Source organism: Plectrocnemia conspersa, unplaced genomic scaffold (assembly GCF_051122295.1).
Source record: "Plectrocnemia conspersa isolate PC_06_02 unplaced genomic scaffold, ASM5112229v1 ptg000010l, whole genome shotgun sequence".
NCBI lineage: Eukaryota > Metazoa > Arthropoda > Insecta > Trichoptera > Polycentropodidae > Plectrocnemia > Plectrocnemia conspersa.
In genome coordinates, this window is record NW_028277174.1 from 13,981,063 (window position 1) to 13,999,800 (window position 18,738).

General features: G+C 29.4%; 1 protein-coding gene and 1 long non-coding RNA gene across 8 annotated transcripts in view; one reads left to right on the forward strand and one right to left on the reverse strand.

Annotated features, from left to right (window-relative positions):
• The window catches only part of bru3 (CUGBP Elav-like family member bruno 3), a 731,908-nt gene that overhangs the window by 623,239 nt on the left and 89,931 nt on the right, over positions 1-18,738 (reverse strand). The gene's annotated exons all lie outside the window — the stretch shown is intronic.
• Positions 9,885-11,795, forward strand: LOC148230700 (uncharacterized). 5 transcript variants are annotated; one of them, XR_015810965.1, is made up of 4 exons: positions 9,885-10,925; positions 10,994-11,037; positions 11,119-11,183; positions 11,283-11,795. It is a non-coding gene; the product is annotated as an uncharacterized LOC148230700 (long non-coding RNA). The 5 variants fall into 5 exon arrangements; XR_015810963.1 differs by having other exon boundaries at positions 9,885-11,183; positions 11,283-11,383; positions 11,455-11,795; XR_015810962.1 differs by having other exon boundaries at positions 9,885-11,037.

Sequence of the window (18,738 nt, forward strand, 5' to 3'; positions counted from 1 at the left end):
ACATTTTATTTATTATATTATTACTAATACTATGGTGCGTTTATTAACTGTGCCGAATAATATGAAGCTCTAACTAATACTTTAGTGTGATAGATAAGAAATTTTCCACATAAACTCAAATTGCAATGGATTCATTTTACGATTGTCATACATATCAAACTCTCGTATATCCCCACATATACAAAAACGAATGAGAACATTTCGATCATAAGCCGACATGAGCCATGAAATATCAAGAGCCACAATAACACCAAACTGGACGCTTTTCTCATACATGTGTTCGTGTGTATGTGTGTTTCCCGCATCGGCAATCGCACTTTTACGATTTTGACCTTCGATATATAGAGAGTAAGACCTTCGCGCACTGAAACGCTTTGAAATCTATTTTTCGGCGCGCCTAGGTACGTGCATATAATACGCGAGGCCACATGTGGTCATGTTGAAATCCAGATCCGCCCTCTGGCCGTATAATATATCTCAAGAGGTGTCAGTCTCTCGTAATGGATTGATGCGTCCAATTCTGCAATACAGAGACGCATACAACGGATTCCATCTACGGCTTTATACGTCAACCGCACTAATGCGGTTATATGCTTCAATGGAACATAATGTGGGCGGCTATGTGCGAAAATCAGGTGACAAAATAAAAGATGACAATATGGATAATTTTGGGTTTTGTTGTGACAGATGTTAAAAATTGTTTATTTGTACACATACGTATACATTAAAAAACAGTCAAATATAAGAAATAAATAAAATTACCGGTAAATTTCATCAGATATCGCAAGAAAAATTTTTGGTTTTCTATTATATTTTTTTAAATTATTACTCCAATCGTCACACTGTTTAAGTATTCAGTAACTACAGCAATTGCGTTAATAATGGGGAACCCTTTAAAATGATATGAAACTCTTTAAAAGTGGATAGTCTTACCGAAATATTTAAGCAGGTAGTTTTAATCGTTATTCTGAGAACTATACAAAAGAAATTTGTCGTTTTTAATTGTTCACTTAAGTTTTAAAAAAGATCGCAGGTCAAAGAGCACAGTCTCGCTTAAGTGACTGTTATGTTCATTTGCGTAATTTCGGTCTTTATTTCTCGTTACAATTTATTTTATTTAATTTTTTTTTTTAATAATACAAAAAAACATTTAATAATACTAAACAAAGCTAAAAGAACAAATATAATTATATTTTATTCGTATATTGCATATTCTTGGTTGAATATATCATAAATTACACATTAATTGTTCATGATACGTTGTTCATAATGATTTGCAACGGTTCAACGAATGTGATTCTTACAAATCAAAGCCAAGAACTGGAAATAAATAAAACTTGAAGGTAAGCTCAAAAATACTGAGATTGAACATCTGAAGATTAGGGTTAAGTCATTTGGTTCGATGAAACCAACTTTAAGATAATATAAAAATAAAATTGATTAAAATAAAAAAAAAATATTAAAAACTTAATTTATTAAAAAATTTTAAGGCAGTAATTTTTAAAAATAATCATAGTTTTATAAACATATTTTGTACCAAACACGTAGAAGAGTAGCGAAGAATATCTAACTGATTTCGTAGCACCCAAAGTAAAATGTTGTGGCGGAAGTGTTATTGTCTAAGGCTGCATAGCAGTAGCAGAAGTAGGAAACCTGTACACTTGCAAGGGATGAATTTATATTTCAATGTTGAAATTAACTTTAATGCATTTCTATTGGAAAATATTTTCAAGCACAGACCACGCGACCATCCGATTCTAGCAAGGAAGCGCTCTATGGCATAGAGTCTATGCCATACATTGCTAAATAGCAGGGGTTAGTTTGCATCAGAGGGTTTAATGCTTTTAATTTCAAACTCAAAATTAAGTTGCGAGGAAAATTGTAGATAGAATGAAGAAAATTGTCTTTGTCCACCCGCAAGTCATTAGTTGACAGTATGCCAAAAAGGGTTGCAGCTGTAATTATAGCAAAAGGTGGGGCTACTAAATATTTAAAAAAAGCTTAAAATAAATACTTTAAACAACCTTAGTCGGATTTTTATTTATATTTTCACTATTTTTTAAGATATAACACATTTAATGCGGTGTATAAAATTCCATACCTAGAGACTCTTAACTTTGATTGACTAATGAATAAATCATATCATCTATAAGGTTTTCTGATATAATGAAATATAGAGATAATTTAAAGCTTGAATTGAAATATGTAAACAGTACTGCAAATTACTGTCTTATAAAGCATATGAAAATGATATTTAAAGATTATCTTAAAATATTCAGGCGAAAATACCTTAAAGAACATTTTGGTAAATTTTCAATGAACCAAATATTTTAAAGTTTAGCTTTTGAATACCCATAAATATCAATTACATATAATAAAGGCATAAAGCTTTTTTATTTTTCTACGGTAAAGATAAACGTTCGGGTGTTTCTTCTTGAAAAATATAGCAAGTTGTAAAAAACTAATTTTATGCAAATATTTTAAAATGCATTTTTTTAACGCTGCATAAGATAAGGTGGGTGCATGTTAGATGTTATATTATTAATAATTTAATATGCATGCTTTTTTTAAAGAAGATTTTAATAAAGGACAAAAATATTTTAATGTCAAAAAAATATTGACAATGTTCTCTACTACTACAACTACTATAATTAGCCTTATCTTTACTTTGGTAATATAAAAATTATAATAATAATCAAATAAGAAAAAAAAATACTTTGCGTGAGAATCAGCAGATTGAAAAAATGTATGGGGGCTTTCTACAGAAATTAAACTGTCGAAGCATAAATCTCATTTTTCTTCAATAATCTAATTTTTTTTGTATCTTGACCGTAATAAGCAACATAAAACAATAATTTAATTTTGATTTTAAGCTTTAAATTTCAACTAGCAATTAATAAATAAATAAAATAGCAAGCATTGTAAGTAAACAGAATTTAAAAAATAACAAATAATAACTTTAGTTTTCCTTTCAAAACAGAAATGTGTAAGATGTGTAAAGAAATTATTTCTTAGCTATTTGAACACTATGGATTCCATGAACCCTCGCGAGCCCATAAGATCCTTAGAATCTGTAGTTTACTGTATATATTGAACATTTATCATGAGTTAGATAATTAAAAAAATAGTATTTTAAGAAAACCGACATCTCATTGAAAAAATATTTGACATTTGACACAAAAATTTGAAAAAACATTGACACAACAGAAAAGAATTTTATAACAAACGAAGATTTCCTATCAAAAAAAACAATGAGAGTTGATTTCAATTTAAATAGTATGTGCTTTTTAAAAAGTTATTTTAATATTGATGTGTGATAATGTATCAACAATATATTTTATTAACCCTTTGCGCTCGTAAGTCGACTATGTGTCGACATCGTATTTCAAGCGTTGTACTCGAACGTCGACAATATGTCGACAAAACTTTGAATGCATTTATTGGCTTTGTGTTCAAGCAAATTTTGAAAATTTAAATTTATTAATAGTAAAAAGACTTCTGTTAAACACATTTCAGTAATATTGAATTTTTAACTTATGCAAATAACTCAATAATCTTAAATTTACAAGTGTAAGTTTATTGTAAAATTTTTCATCGGAACATGGTCAAAGCGCGCGCTGTTAGGACGGCATCGCGCTAGACTTGACAGATTTAGGTTGTCAATTATTGCCTTACAACTGATTTTTTCCTTCTAAGGGCATCTATATTTTTATGATATGGGATGTAACGGGATCATATGCTCTAATTGTGCATAATTATTACTTTATATTGTGTGTCTGTTATGAAATAAAAATAAAATTTTTAAGACGGAAAAAAGAGCGAGATGCCGTTATGCTAGCAGAGGTCGCTTACTCGCTCGCACTAATAAAATGAGCGATTGACAACTATCGACCTGGGTACTCAACTCAAACGATAATATTAGTCTCGACACATTTAATATATTTTCGAGCTAGTAAATAGCTAAATTATGTAAAACAGAATTAGTAATCCGTGTTTTAATTATTTATAAATACATATATTGATTTTCTTTTAAAAATTATCCATATAATTACGAATGACGATATAATATTGAATTTTTAAGGACGTGACGATGAATTCGATATTAGCCGTGATATTATTACTGTGACAGTAATAGTATGCGTTTATGCTAAGACTATTTTTACCAATTTTAAATCTGGTACAAGTATTTAAAGTTTGAAGTTTTAGGATAATCTTTTAATGTAAAAATTTTTTATGATCATTTTATTTATATTTTTAGAACTGTTTTAATAAATTCAAAACTTAAAAATTCAAAAATAAAGCCACGAGGCCAAACTACGCTGGTTCGCTCTAGGTGTAAAAACGCCTGCCAATCCAAAACAGATCCCCACAAAAAAAACAATGTAATATTTATCAATTCTGCCTCAAATGGGCAAATACATACGAAAAACTTGTAGAATATTTGTCTAAATATAAAATTTGATCATTTTCACAAAATATAATAAAACTTTACCAGCCCCACCTATTTGTTTTTATGTACGAAAAAATTGGGTGGGGCCTGGTCCCAATTGCATTTATATTATCACCACAGTTGATATTTTTGAGCGCCATTTCGAAATTTGTTAATATGTGGGGGCACCTATTCATGCCATATTTTTAAAAATATTATGGTTTAAATAATTGATTTACAGCCTTAAATTATACTAAAAAGCCATTTTATTAGGCTCAAATGCTTACGCCACCTTTAAATGTCTAATGAGTACTGGCGATTTTCTTGATGACACCTATAGAAGTCATCCGCGGTGAAAGGGTTAAAAGTCTTGTAAAACATATTTTTTTCAGTGAGTTTTAGGATTGTATTACACTTATATAAATTTATCCATATTTAACACTCTAAAGGTGGATGACTCAAATATGCGTCATTGAAAAACTATTGGTAAAAGTCGTTTATGCACAACATAATCAACACTTACACGTTTAATTGGATAAGATTTAAAACACAGTTTGTAAATTAGTGATATCTATTATATATTGTTAACTATAATTACAGCTTACAATCAATAGATGTCGCTTAGCAGTTAGGGCTTAATTTTAATAATAGCGCATTCTTAATATTAAAATGTTTAGTTTGCTGCGGGACCTGAACCGATAGTCTCTAGGATATCAGTTCAACGCCTTAAGGACTACGACATTTCGGTTATACAAGACAATCTAAATATAAAGTTGTAAAATCGCCATGACGCGTTTTGAATGTCTCTCTGTAAAACATATGACTAAAGAATATAGACAAGGTTATTTTGCTCGTGTAACACCATAGACCAGGGGTCGGCAAACCTTTTTTGTGAAGGACCAGATTGTAAATATTTTAAGCTCAGCGGGCCAGGAAGCAAAATTAAAATGAGCTTTATCATTTCTCTCAAATATTCAAATGTATTGCAAAAGGCGTTACGTGGGCACTGAAGATGCTTTCAAATTTAAAGTGCATAACGTCACGGTGAAATACAAAGCAATAGGAGCACCTTATAATGTGATACCTAGCTAGCTCCTTAACTCGACGGTTGGCCGCTCTATTATAGCACATACTTTGATTTTTTTATATGTCAAATCTAACAATTACTTGCAGCCCGGATTAAAATAAGCAGAGGGCTGGATTTGGCCGTAATTTTCTGACCTCTGCCATAGACAGTGAATATATTAAAAAATATCTAATTTAATTTGGCCTTCTTTTTCGTATTTTAAATATTCCTATCCTAAGTGCATGTAAACGCAGGACAAATACCCCCTGGATAGATATATCTCCCATCAAAACTCCCCTGGACATTAACCCCCTGTACAAATAATCCCCTGTGCAAATAACCCCCTGACAAATAGCCCCCTGAAAATTAACCCCCCGTGTAAATAACCCCCCTGACGATTAACCCCCGCCACGTATAGAGATACGTATTTTATATAAGTTGTTATTATTTATAATAAATGGTCATTATTTTAATAAAATAATGTTTAATACGAATAATCAGTATCAATACTAATTTATTTCATTCAGCAAAATACAGAATTTTTAAAATATCAATAAAACTAACACATTTACGAAGAAAATATACGTATTGTATATTTTGTACCGGTGACCGGTGCGAGCAAAATTGTTATAAAGAGTATTAAAAAAATAAAAAATATTATTAGGCTAGATACATATGTATGTATAATACAGCTAAACTTTGGTAATGGCGTCAGTATATGTTTTATTAAGTATAATAGAGCGTCACGAGACGTGTTAAGTAATATCTGTATTATCTTTATACGTGGCGGGGGTTAATTGTCAGGGGGATTATTTGCATGGTGGGTTAATTGTCAGGGGGTTATTAGCACGGGGGGTCAATGTCCAGGGGGGTTTTGACGGGGGGTTATTGTCCAAGGGGTATATTTCCAGGCGGTTAGTGTCCTAGAACCATATTTCCTAATCTAGATTCTCCTTTATATATGGACCTTCGCTTTAATTTATTTGGAATCTCATTATCGGCAACTTAGCGTCAAAAGTGTTAAATTTTGCTTTTAAAAATCATTGGTTATATCGTCAAAATGTATCCTTTTGTTAAAAACATATGTGCTGATGTGCATATTGTTTGTGTTTTATTTATTGTAAGGTGCATAACAATTTTTCGTATTAAATGTGTTTTTAAACGTTATTATATGTTGATATATGTTTTAATTAACTAACAGTATATTTTTTTATTTTTTATAATACGTTTATTGTAATCTGATTTTTTATAAAGTCTAAAACTTGTTAATGGGAATATATTAACTATTTACCAAGAAAAAACAACAATTAAAAAAACTAAAAACTAAGGTTTTACTAAGAAAAAAAAAACAACAAGTAAAAAACTTGTGCTCTTTGTAATTTTAATCTTGATTAAATTTTATTGTAACCATTATTTTTTTGTATGAACGTAAATTGTTGATCGATGTTATGAGCGCTAAACGCTATAGAACGAGCGCGTTGCGCAAGATAATAAGCGCATTGCGCAAGATAATAAACGATAGGTGCAAAAAAAATACAACCAGTCCAATATTTTAATTATTCAGAATTCATATGACATCTAGCTATTTACAAATTTCTTAATGGTTATAAACCCCTGCCGCTACAGCACTCAGCTGTTTTTTTAAATAATTCATTTATTTGTTTTACCGCGCATTTGATTGCGATGGACGAAAAATCATCTAAAAACATCATTACATTTACCTTCCTATACTATGTATACCTAATACTATGTCATTTATTTTTGGTAAATAGTAAGTACAATTCTTCGTGAACACATTTTAATAAATTATTCTTTTCTAAGTTTCATGGTTAACGTTTTACAAATTATTTAAAAAAGTACAATAAAAAAAGTTATTTTCCGATTAAAGTATTTAAATTATAATATATTTTAAATATTTAATTAATTTTTTTTAACTAAAATACTGACAAACTATCAATCTTTCGCTGTATTAATTTTAATTTGTAAAAAGATTAATCAAAACATGTTTTATTTCATTTTTACTTCCATAAATTGAACATAAAAAAAGTCTCGAAATTAAATACGAGCTGGCGCTACCCCAACCAAAAAAAAAATACGAGTGCAAAGGGTTAAATATTAACACATACAAAAACAGAGAAGATATTTCACATTTATAAAGATAGAGATATACAGTGTCTAATATTTATTTTTTTCCAGTTCCTGGCCAAAGCCATTTACCTGGGTATCTAATAATTTGTTCTTACTTTTATTTATTCATGTTTTAGGGCAAAAAAAAAAAAAAAAAGAAAGATTTATTATTTTAATCACATGAAATATATTACAAACATTTTTTTATTAAATAAAATTTTTCGAGAATTGCTGAAAAATCAAGAAGTAAAAAACCATGTGATACTAAAATGTCTAATTATGGTGAACTTAACCGTGTAGATATATATACTTTATTAAGATTTTTTTAAATTATGTGTAATTCTCTGGTAGATATAGTTAAGCGTGAAAAAGTTGAAATATGATTGTTCCTAAATAATTATTATTCTAGATACTTTATAATAAATAAACTACCTAATGTATCACACTTTGATAACAAATGTATAATAATATGCATTGAATGTGCAAGTAATGCTTGTAGTGCATTCGAAAACGCGTGCTTTGCGCAAAACTTCGAAAATTGCCGAGACACAATAAATAATAATGCATCGAAATTGCTAATGCGTTGTGTGTGCATGCACTTGAAGTTAATGGTGTGGAAGCTTAATTGAAAATCCATGCGATACAGTGTATAAGACCCGAGAATGATTTATAAATGTGGGCTAGAATATACTTTATGGAAACTACTAAATAACAGTTGACCTAATTTTCTATAAAAGAAAACATACGCTGATTTTTTCAAAAATATCTATTTCGTTCATAGATACAAACTCATCATTGTTAGTTTTAATATATATATATTTTCTTTTAAATTCAAATTGCGTTAATCGCAATATTACCAAAACTGAATTATAATTAAATGCATTTAAAAATTTATTACACATTTGTGAGACTATGGCATGTGCATTAATTTAATAAAATATTTACTTATATTATATTAAAATATTTTTAATGTTTAGAAAATATGTACGTCTAATATGAAAACTTTTCTATATCACATTGTAAGACTCGAACTAGCATTTGAAATTACCCCATTATTTATCAACTAGCTGTCGGTACCTCACTATCGTGAGGTACCGATAGCTAGCGAGTGTGCGAATACCGGACCCTCAACTTTTTGGGTTTTAAATATAATTTTTGCTTCGTTCTGATTTTTTTAAACATTTTTTAAAATGTAATGGTTCAAATTGGACATTACTATTTAGGATTTTCAATGATAGACAAAATAGTTCAATCTATAAAAAAGTACTTAACATTTTCAATTCATTTGAAAATAGGTTTACAACTTGACTAAATATTTCCAGAAGAAAACATTTTATATTATTTATTAGATTTACAACGTTAGATTTTATCGTTATATTGAAACTTAGATATTTAATGATAAATCTAAATATTGTATATCATTTATGAATAGGTTTAAAACTTGGCTAGATAATAATAAATTAAAAATTGTACTATGAAATTTCAATACAGCGAAGCTCACGGAACCAATGAATAAATTTTGGTATACTGAAAATTCGTTATATTGAACGTAAGGAAGATGATATATTTTATTTTTAATTATCACATTACTACAACATCGAAATAACCTCTTATAAGGTTGACAGATAGTTTTTTGCCCATTTTTAAGGATACCGTATGAAACAATAAAATTTGTGAAAAAAATGTTTTATAAAAAAAGTTTGAGGGTCAGCGACACACCTGTAATGTCGCTTTTGAACACATCTGTCACACACCACGTCAAGAACGAACTGAATTTGGAGAAATATTGTGTAAAGTTGCAACGTCATTCTTAAATTCGGATCAAAATATTTCGTTATACTGAGATCAGTCTTCGTTATAATGAAAACATTTTGTATGCAAGTTTTTCGGGGACAAATTAAAGATTCGTTATACTGGGAATTTTGTTATTTCGGTATTCGTTACAAAGAGATTTCGTTGTAATATTTTTTAAAATAGGTTTGTAACTTTACTAAATATTATTGAAACAAAAAATATCAAAATGTTTTCAACATAAAAAATAATATTAAAACGTAACATTTTGTATCATTTAAAAGTAGGTTTACAGTTTAATAAATAATAATAATAATAAATAGCATCGGTTACACATCCGCTCAAAAATATTACTGATATGAAAAAATATTTTGTTACACCTTACTAACGCTACAACACAATCGATCATATATAGTTAGTGCAATGTGAGTGATTATAAGTCATTGATTGTGTTTTAGGGTATGTTATGTGTTTGAGTGCCAGTTTTAACGCTGCATAACACAATTATATCATAAATTTAAATTTTCGTAATAAAAAAGTTTTTTGGTGACATCATAAGTTACTTTATAATTTAAAAAAAATATTTCTATGTTTTATGTGTAAATATAAAAGTCAGTTTTTAATTACATTTGTGCGTTTTAAAAATATTAATAATTTTGAAACCTTTGTCTTTTTTGATTAAAAAATATTTTGATTTACATCTTTTTTAAAGTAAATGTTTTTCTGCGCAGCATTATATATTTTAATAATTAATGAGTGTAAAAAGTTTTCACTATATTTAAAATTAATAATGAACTAATGATATTTAAAATCTATAATAAATGATTAATATTTAAAATCCATAATAAAATAAAAAATATTTTTAATGTTGAAAAAAATTAATGTTGAAATTTTATTCTGAAACTTTTAATTTAAAAAATATTTAAATTAGTGTTATACATTTTTGTGTAGTTTAGTTTCAAAGGCGTCAGTAAGATGGATTTTTGCAATACTGTGCGCTTAGTAGTTGGTTGGTAATGAATAGTACTTATTTTGAAACTTTGCCCCTTTTTGTTTAAAATACTTTTTAAAGCAAAGTTTTAAAAATTCTCTAAAAACTAAAACTTTAAATTGCCAACGTTCGCCAAAATTTAGGTACATATTTTTTCTGTATAGAGAAGCTAATACATATCCACATTATTTATATTATATTTTAAATCTATAAACTAAAAAAATATTTTAAAAAACATTTTTTTTTGTATTTGATGATTTTTATACATATTTTAATAAATTTTATACAATTTAAATCGTTAAAATAAATTTCGCTCGTTAAAATCAATTTCGCTCGTTAAAATCAATTTAGTTCGTTCTCAAGCGCGGGACTTCCCAAATTTGCTTTGACAGTTCTTCTGTCAGATCTGGCAAGAAATATGTTATAATCGCGGGATTTTTGTTACAAAGTGACAATTGAAGATGATTCAAGTGATGCAGCATTTGAAATTATAGACAAAACTATAAATTGCGGGTGTGCCAGTAAGTGTTTAGTTATAAATGAATAATATAACACGGTTATTCTAACAAAATTACTATTGACTTTCCAGGATCTAATATTAAAAGACAAACAGCGGTGATTTGGCAATTAAAGGTATACATACCGAAGTTAATTAAACATATTACAATGCTAGTAATAATAAAAAATATATGACATATTGTGACAATTTTGTAGAAGATGAAAAGATGCCAATCTACGTGTTTAATCCTCTACAGTACATCCATCAATTGTGTTCTTTGGTTGTCGTTTAAATTCAATTTATGGATTATATTAGTAGTAATAATGTGTTCAATGTTTACTCTTGATAGGAGTCTTATTGTTTTTTAATTATTTTTCAGAAGCAATGATGGAACAATTTGATGACCTATATGGCTACAACGTAGAATTGGTATATATAAACAAAGAGTTAATCTTCTCGTGTTGAAGTCACTGTCAGCAAGTATTATCTTTTTATAAAGAACATACTACATAAGTTTGATGTAACTGAATATCTTAAATTTGGCTATTCAGAAAGAGGAATGATGGCACAGAACAAAAATTGTACATATTTTGCCACATCGGAATTAAAAATAACCCACTCTTAGATATTTTGGCTATCGATTATTCCAGGTATGCAATCACATATTTATAATCATTGTAAAATGTCGTTTATTAGATAACATCCAAGAAACTACACATTTATAAGCTGTCCGACAGCGCCGATTTGATCGACATTAACTTTCAATCCTCACATACTAAGGATATATTACACGTTCATGTTTAAAACATAACTGGTTAATTTAAAATTCTTAAAATCTAACGTATATGTGTATAAAATCGGAAAGCAATGATAATGTTTATGTGATATTATTATAAAATCTCACTTTTCGGCCTCGGAGCCCGGCGACGGGATTTCAAAATTTGAAGATTTCATTACAAAGATTGTTTTATGATTGTTTATCTAATTTAATCAATGTATTCTTCGTATCCTAAACACATTATGTATATATTTAATTTTCATAGTTATATAACACACCTAGTTAATTTGCAATCCGATTATTTATAAAAGCAAAAACTCACTTTTAGGCCTCGGAGCCCGTCGCCGGGAATTCAAAATTTGAAAATTTCATTACGAAGATTATTTTATGATTGTTTATCTAGTTTAATCAATGTATTCTTCTAATCCTCAACACATTATGTATATATTTAATTTTTATTCAGTCAAATGACGAATTAATGAAAATTATTGTCGCGTAGCAAAATTTTATTATTAAATAATAATTATTTAAAAGTGTTGTCACGGTACTATCTATTTGAATTTGAATGCTTATTTTTCATTGGTCGACGCTATTTGAATATTTGAATGCTTATTTTTGATTGGTCGAAACAACAGAAGGCATTACCGGCGGCTCGAAAATCAATCGGAACAAATTCAATTTTAATTTTTATTATTATTTATTATTATAATTAAATATATTTCCTTTGTTTACGTGTATTGTTACACACCGTTAATACAAAGCGATACGATTTACAGAGTAGATAATTGAACGGAGAATGTTTCGTTTAAAGTTATGCGCGTCCGGAAGCGGAAGCGACGGCGGAAGCGGCTTAGAACAATTATATATAAGATAATTCAAAAATCACCCGTTTCATGATATTCATCATAGTCGACGGTGATGCGATATGCATGCTCGTGATTTATAGCACGAATGACCTTATCCTGGAGTCTCGGGGTCCGAGTCTGCAAATTATGTACGAATCGCACGGGACGCTGCTGGCTGTGGGTACGTAGCACGGGCTGCGTCACGTGATATGTCAAGTGTTTAGATTTATGTCCGTCTGCGTCGGTACTACGTACTTTGTATGCATACGTAGTATATAGAGCCTTCGATGACGGACCGGAAACGTAGTTAGCAACGCTAGCGACGCCGCTGGATGTGAATGACATTTCCGCTATATGTGATATTAATAGTGATGGTTTCGCAGCTGATGCACTCGTGAGTGACTGTCTCGTCATTAAAGCAGAGAATTTTCAATTACCAGGTGTGCTAGGCTTAAAAGTAATACTCGAATATTTTCAATATTCGTAAAAAAGACTTGTTGTGTCACACATCAATCAAAATAAAAGAGAGTAACTTATATTTATGAAATGTTAACAAGCTTTAGTAACACCTCTTCAAGTCATGTCAAATGAAAGTCAATATTTTTAAAGAAAATTAGTTAGGTTTCTTAACAAAAATGAACGTGCAAAAAACAGTTTCTTTCTTGGCAAATGCATTGCTAGTATTGAACAAACTGTCCTACTGAATCACAAAATGTAAGAAAAAATACATAAAATAGAAAAAGTTTGTTTAGCTCACAGCCATTGATTTTCTTTAATTATATTTTGTAAATCATATGCAAAACTATGCGAAGGATACCGATTGCTGATAACACAGTTAGAAGAAAAAATGACGATACATCTGAAGATCTTTGCAATCAGTTCAGCGTACTTCAAAATTTGCGATACAAGTAGATGAAGCAACAGATGTTGCTAAAGATGTATATTTAATTTGATTTAATCGATCTGTTTCAGAAATAATATTTAAGAAGATAAAAGTTAATTTTGCAACTTTACTTCTGGAAAATCCACGTACAATGTTTTTTTTATGAGAATGACATACAGTTTAATAACTGCATTGGATTCATAGTCAATATTAAACATCAGTTAAAAATAAAGCACACGAAGTTTTCTGGATGCACTGCATGCTTTACAGAGCAGCTCTTGTGGCAAAAAATTTGAGCGAAGAACTCAACAATTTTTGTACAAAAGTTATAAATTATATTAAAACAGTCTTTTAAAAGCTATGACATTTGAAAAGATGTGTAAATATATAAAAGTTCAATACGTCTCATTTCTAAGCTATTGTAAAATAATCATTCAAAGGAGGCTTTCGATCTCAAAGGAGTAATGGCGATTTTTTTTGACAAAACCTCAAGAGAGGCAAATTCATTTAGGAACGATAAATTTATGTCATTTTTTATGCAATTTAGTAATGTAAATACATCAATATAATGATGAAAAGTGCATTCAATGATTTAAAACAACAAAGAGAAAGCATTCTTGAAAAAATACAGTTATGTATATCTCTAATTAAATGTATTGCAACAAAACATTTGCAAGGTTTAATTAAACCCTTTTCACATTATTTCAATGGTCTCAATTTCAAGAAATTCGCATTGTGTACAGAATCTATTTATCGATGATAACATAATTCATTTGGATTGTCAATTTTCTAAGATAATCAACTCGTAGAATAATCATGTGATACTCGATTGAAACAAAATTTTTAGACTAGAACTAGTTAAATTTTGCTTGAATCAAAATTAATAGTTTTTCAAAAACTTTGTCAAGCAAAGATATTGCTATTGCCATTTATATCACCATATTTACACAAAAAGAATATTTAATAAAAACAGCACGCTACAAAAAATAAAATTTTAATATACAAATAATAATTTGGCATAAAATAATTTACAATAACTTAAAAATATCACTTTTAGCCATTTTATATATGTATTTGGATAAAAAAACCGTACATATTACAATCAAAAAAATTCTATTGATTTTTATGTAATTAGCAAAAAAATTGTTAGAAGGAAATTAATATTACCCTAATGTTTAATCAATAATGAATTTAAGACAAAATTTTAAATCTTATCTTATGATCCAAGTCATTGAATCCATTCATAAATTGATGGTATGGTAACGTGAAAGCTCTTAAATATTTAGTATTCTAGTCATAAACTGTAACAATAATCTTCGGATAAATATGCAATACAAAATAAACAATTACTAAATGATTTGTGGGTAGCAAAACAAAAAAAAAATTATATGTAATTTTATAAAATAAATGAAAATAAAATCATTTTTAATTATTTATTTGTATTTCTCAAGTTTTAAATGTATATTTTAAATGTATATTTCTAAAGAAGAGTAATATTATATATTTCACAGTTGGTTTAACTTTTTAATTATCCTGTATGTCTATGACATACTCAGAGTTGGATGAAGATAAAGTAATGCTTTATATTTTACGTTGGCTTTGTTATTGGATTTAATAAAGGGCACAGCGGTGAGCACTTGTCGGTTGCGTAACTGAAGAAATGTTTATGTTCTGTCGAGGGAAAATCAATTTGCCTTTCGTCTAAGTTAATTTCGCAGTGCGTAATTTCGCTCCGTGACACACTATCGTGTCCCGATGAATAATCGCTTTGATGTAGACAAAGACATAATTCCCGAATGATGTCATAACCAAATCTCCTTATTAACCGAGGAGCTGCGGCGCCCCATCTACCGCGACACCTATGTACACACACATACATTCGTGTGCGAAACTGTGTAATCCTTATAAATAATACTTTATAATAATTTATTTAAATAAATATAATATAAATATAATACTTTCTACCTTATTTTTAATTTAAATGCCTCACAAAGTATTATATGGATATTTAAATTTAGATTTTTTAGGTACTAGTTGAATCAAATTTAGACTGTAAATCTTTAATTGCAGATTATTGTCACAGCTAACAAATAATTAATGACAATATGCAATAAACAGATTTATTTTATTTTGATATTTTTTTTCAATATATACAACATAATGGTTAAGTATTTTTTAATTGCGTATTTAATTATATATCCGTTTGACGGTTTTAAACTAATACTACTTTATCGCTGTGTGTAGATAATAAGTTCGTGCATAAAATATTGAACAATCCATAAAATATATCTAAAGCATAAATTTTAACTGAAAGATCCACACGCCCGATTTGGCGTCGTTTACCAGCGGCGAAAAACTCTTTACGCCATCCGTTCGATTCAAAATTTACCGCGAGAGCCCGCGTATCTTGCGGCCGTTTTGCGCGAGTTTCGTCGCATCGCCGATAGCGGGACACCAAACTATGGATTATTGTTAAGCCATAAAATACAGACAGGGCCGGGTCGAGAAATTCTCGCCGAGATACGCACAAAGCCTATCCATATCTTCCGATGCCTTCCGGAGGTATCTATTATATTCACCCGCCCCAAATGCGAACCCTTCTTCCACCAACGATAAGACTATCGATCCCGTCAAAGTGTGTAGACAAGTGACGTTGACGAGATACTTAGCTTTTTGGAAAAAGCCACCCCCTCGTCGAGAGCCCGCCCCCGGGTCGCGGTGTCGAATATGGCCAGGGCCTAGGCCAAATCCTCCTTGGCTTTACGGCCGAATCGTATTATTCGCTATCGGCCGCAAAGATTGCCGGCGATAATTTTCAGCGCTGATGTGGGAATAGTCCAAAGAGTCATATGACTTTGTGTATACATACATATATAGGTATGTATGTAGTATATATGCGCCAAGATATAAAAGTCGATTTACGAGCGAGACGTCTCGCGATTCGCTAATGGCGGTTAAAGGAGCAAAGTTTACGCAAATTACGGCGAATCATTGGATTGCAATAAAATTCGAGGATTTGTGATTTTTTTATTGTAAATTTATAACGATGTGTAATATGCGTATAAATACTTATAATACAATTAACAGTTAATGTTCTAGATTGATACAATTTATTTGGTTATTATTATAACACATAATAATGTGAAATAAAATATTTGCTTAGAATGCGTATAATACGTTAAACTAGAGAGATTTTCTAAGCACATCGCCAAAATTTGAGATAAGGTGTCGAACATGCTCGGCTTTGATATACGGAAGGCGAGTCATTTCAATAATTTATTGCCGACTCCCGTTCTGTACGACACGCTTGTTCGTAGCGTCCACGAATATAGTTTGAATGTTTGGAATCGACGTAGAGAATAAAATAAAAAAATATCAAAAATATTCAAAGAACATTTTTGAGATCTTTACAAAATCCACAGGTCGTATCCGTATTTGTATCCTAGTTACTTTTTGCTATAAGCGTAAGGACACAATTAATTGCATTATCAGTATTGCATCTGTTTGATGAAGCCATTTTTAATGATGCTAAAGTAGCCTTTATATAATAAAAATAATTATCATATATATTAAAATATACATAATTTTAAATTATATAAACATTTTAAGAACACTAATATTTCTTAGACTATTTATGATACAAAAATAAAAAGATTGTTTTATATAAAGTTTAAGATTTTTCCAGTAAAATATAAGACGATATTTAATTTTTAGCTACACTTTATTTATCAAAATTTGTTCTATTTAAAAAATGGTATTTTGTCAACAACGTAACTATGAATAATTTTTTTGATTATAAAAAAAAATGTTTTAGAGGTTCTTAATTTATTAAAGACTCTTTTTTATAGCACGCTAAATATTTATTTTTGTATTTTTGGGAAATGAGTCTAAAAAAGTAATAATTTGTAGGAGAAAAGTTATAGAAATATATTTGATATGTCAAAATTTTCAACCCAAATACGTTTAATTTTGCAAGAGTTTTTAGTAAAATATATCATTCGCATTGAATAAAATTGCTGTTTACCAACATTTAATGTTTTAAGATTAATATTTTATGCATGGTATTATTTTTTTCTATGTTCTAATTTTTTTATGTATTATTTTTTAACTTTGGCTTAAGCTGTTGCAAATATTAGGTTCATGTACTATTCTAACCTACGACCTTAAACTTCATTAGCATTGACTTATACTATTGCTTTAGTAAAACGATTGTGCCGCTACCACATACACTAAAGCGTATATAATAATTCTTTACCTTCATAATTCGACATGGTTCGGCGCCATGTTAATTACTGCGTCACTTTCCTATTGCGAAACTATGTAAAACACGTAGGTTATTATTTAAATATTATTTAAAATAAATTATAAATCCTATAAATCATATTTAAAATTGGATTCATATATCACAAATAATATGGTGTACACAAAGCCCTTTTGCTTCGTGCAAGAATCACGCTTGATATTTAATTCAAGCGCTGCTATCTTCGTACGTGGAAGTCGTTCGTCAAACCGCTGTCATTTTACAGTTATTTTGAACCGATCGATCCGAGCGGGTAAGAAAAGCGAAGGGTCGAAAGTCGTTTGAAAATTTCTAACGTGAATAAATCGTAAGCCGCAAAACCTGCGCGAAAGCGGTGGGGTGTAAATTTTGGATGACCCTCGAAGGGGACTGCGCCCTTAATGATGCGGCCCTTTAATATCGGGCCCGCCCTTACACATCTCTCGACACGAATCCTCTATATTTAGACGCCATTCGCAGCAGGGCCCCCAGCATTCTTAGGGCTGATATAATGTGCGTAATTCAAAGGGAATCCTCAGAAGGCTTCATTAAAATGAACTGTTATCCGAATATGTGCATGCGCGAAAACCTTTAGCAATTTCGAGAGATGTAACGGTTAAGAAAAAAATAAACATGACCACTTTCATTTTGGGTATTAACGCTACTAACACTTTTTAAAAGAATGTTATATTTTTACACGTTATCATATTGCTTTAATGGGTTTTACTGGTTCTATGCATTACCATTAGAATATTGAGGTGATTAATAACACAGACGTTGGATAGTTTTATTTTTTAAAGAGTGACATTTTTATAGAAATATAAAAGTGCTGATTCATAAATGTAATTAAATATTTCTTGTATGTTATACATTTTTAAACATATCTAAATTTAGGTTTATGTATGTTTTTTAGTGAATTGTAATATATTTATATTTAAGAACGATTAAATCAGCATAAATAAATAATTATACAATACATGTACAAATATGTATAATATAAATATGCAATATATTTTTTATTAAATATATAATAGGCAAACTAAAACTAAG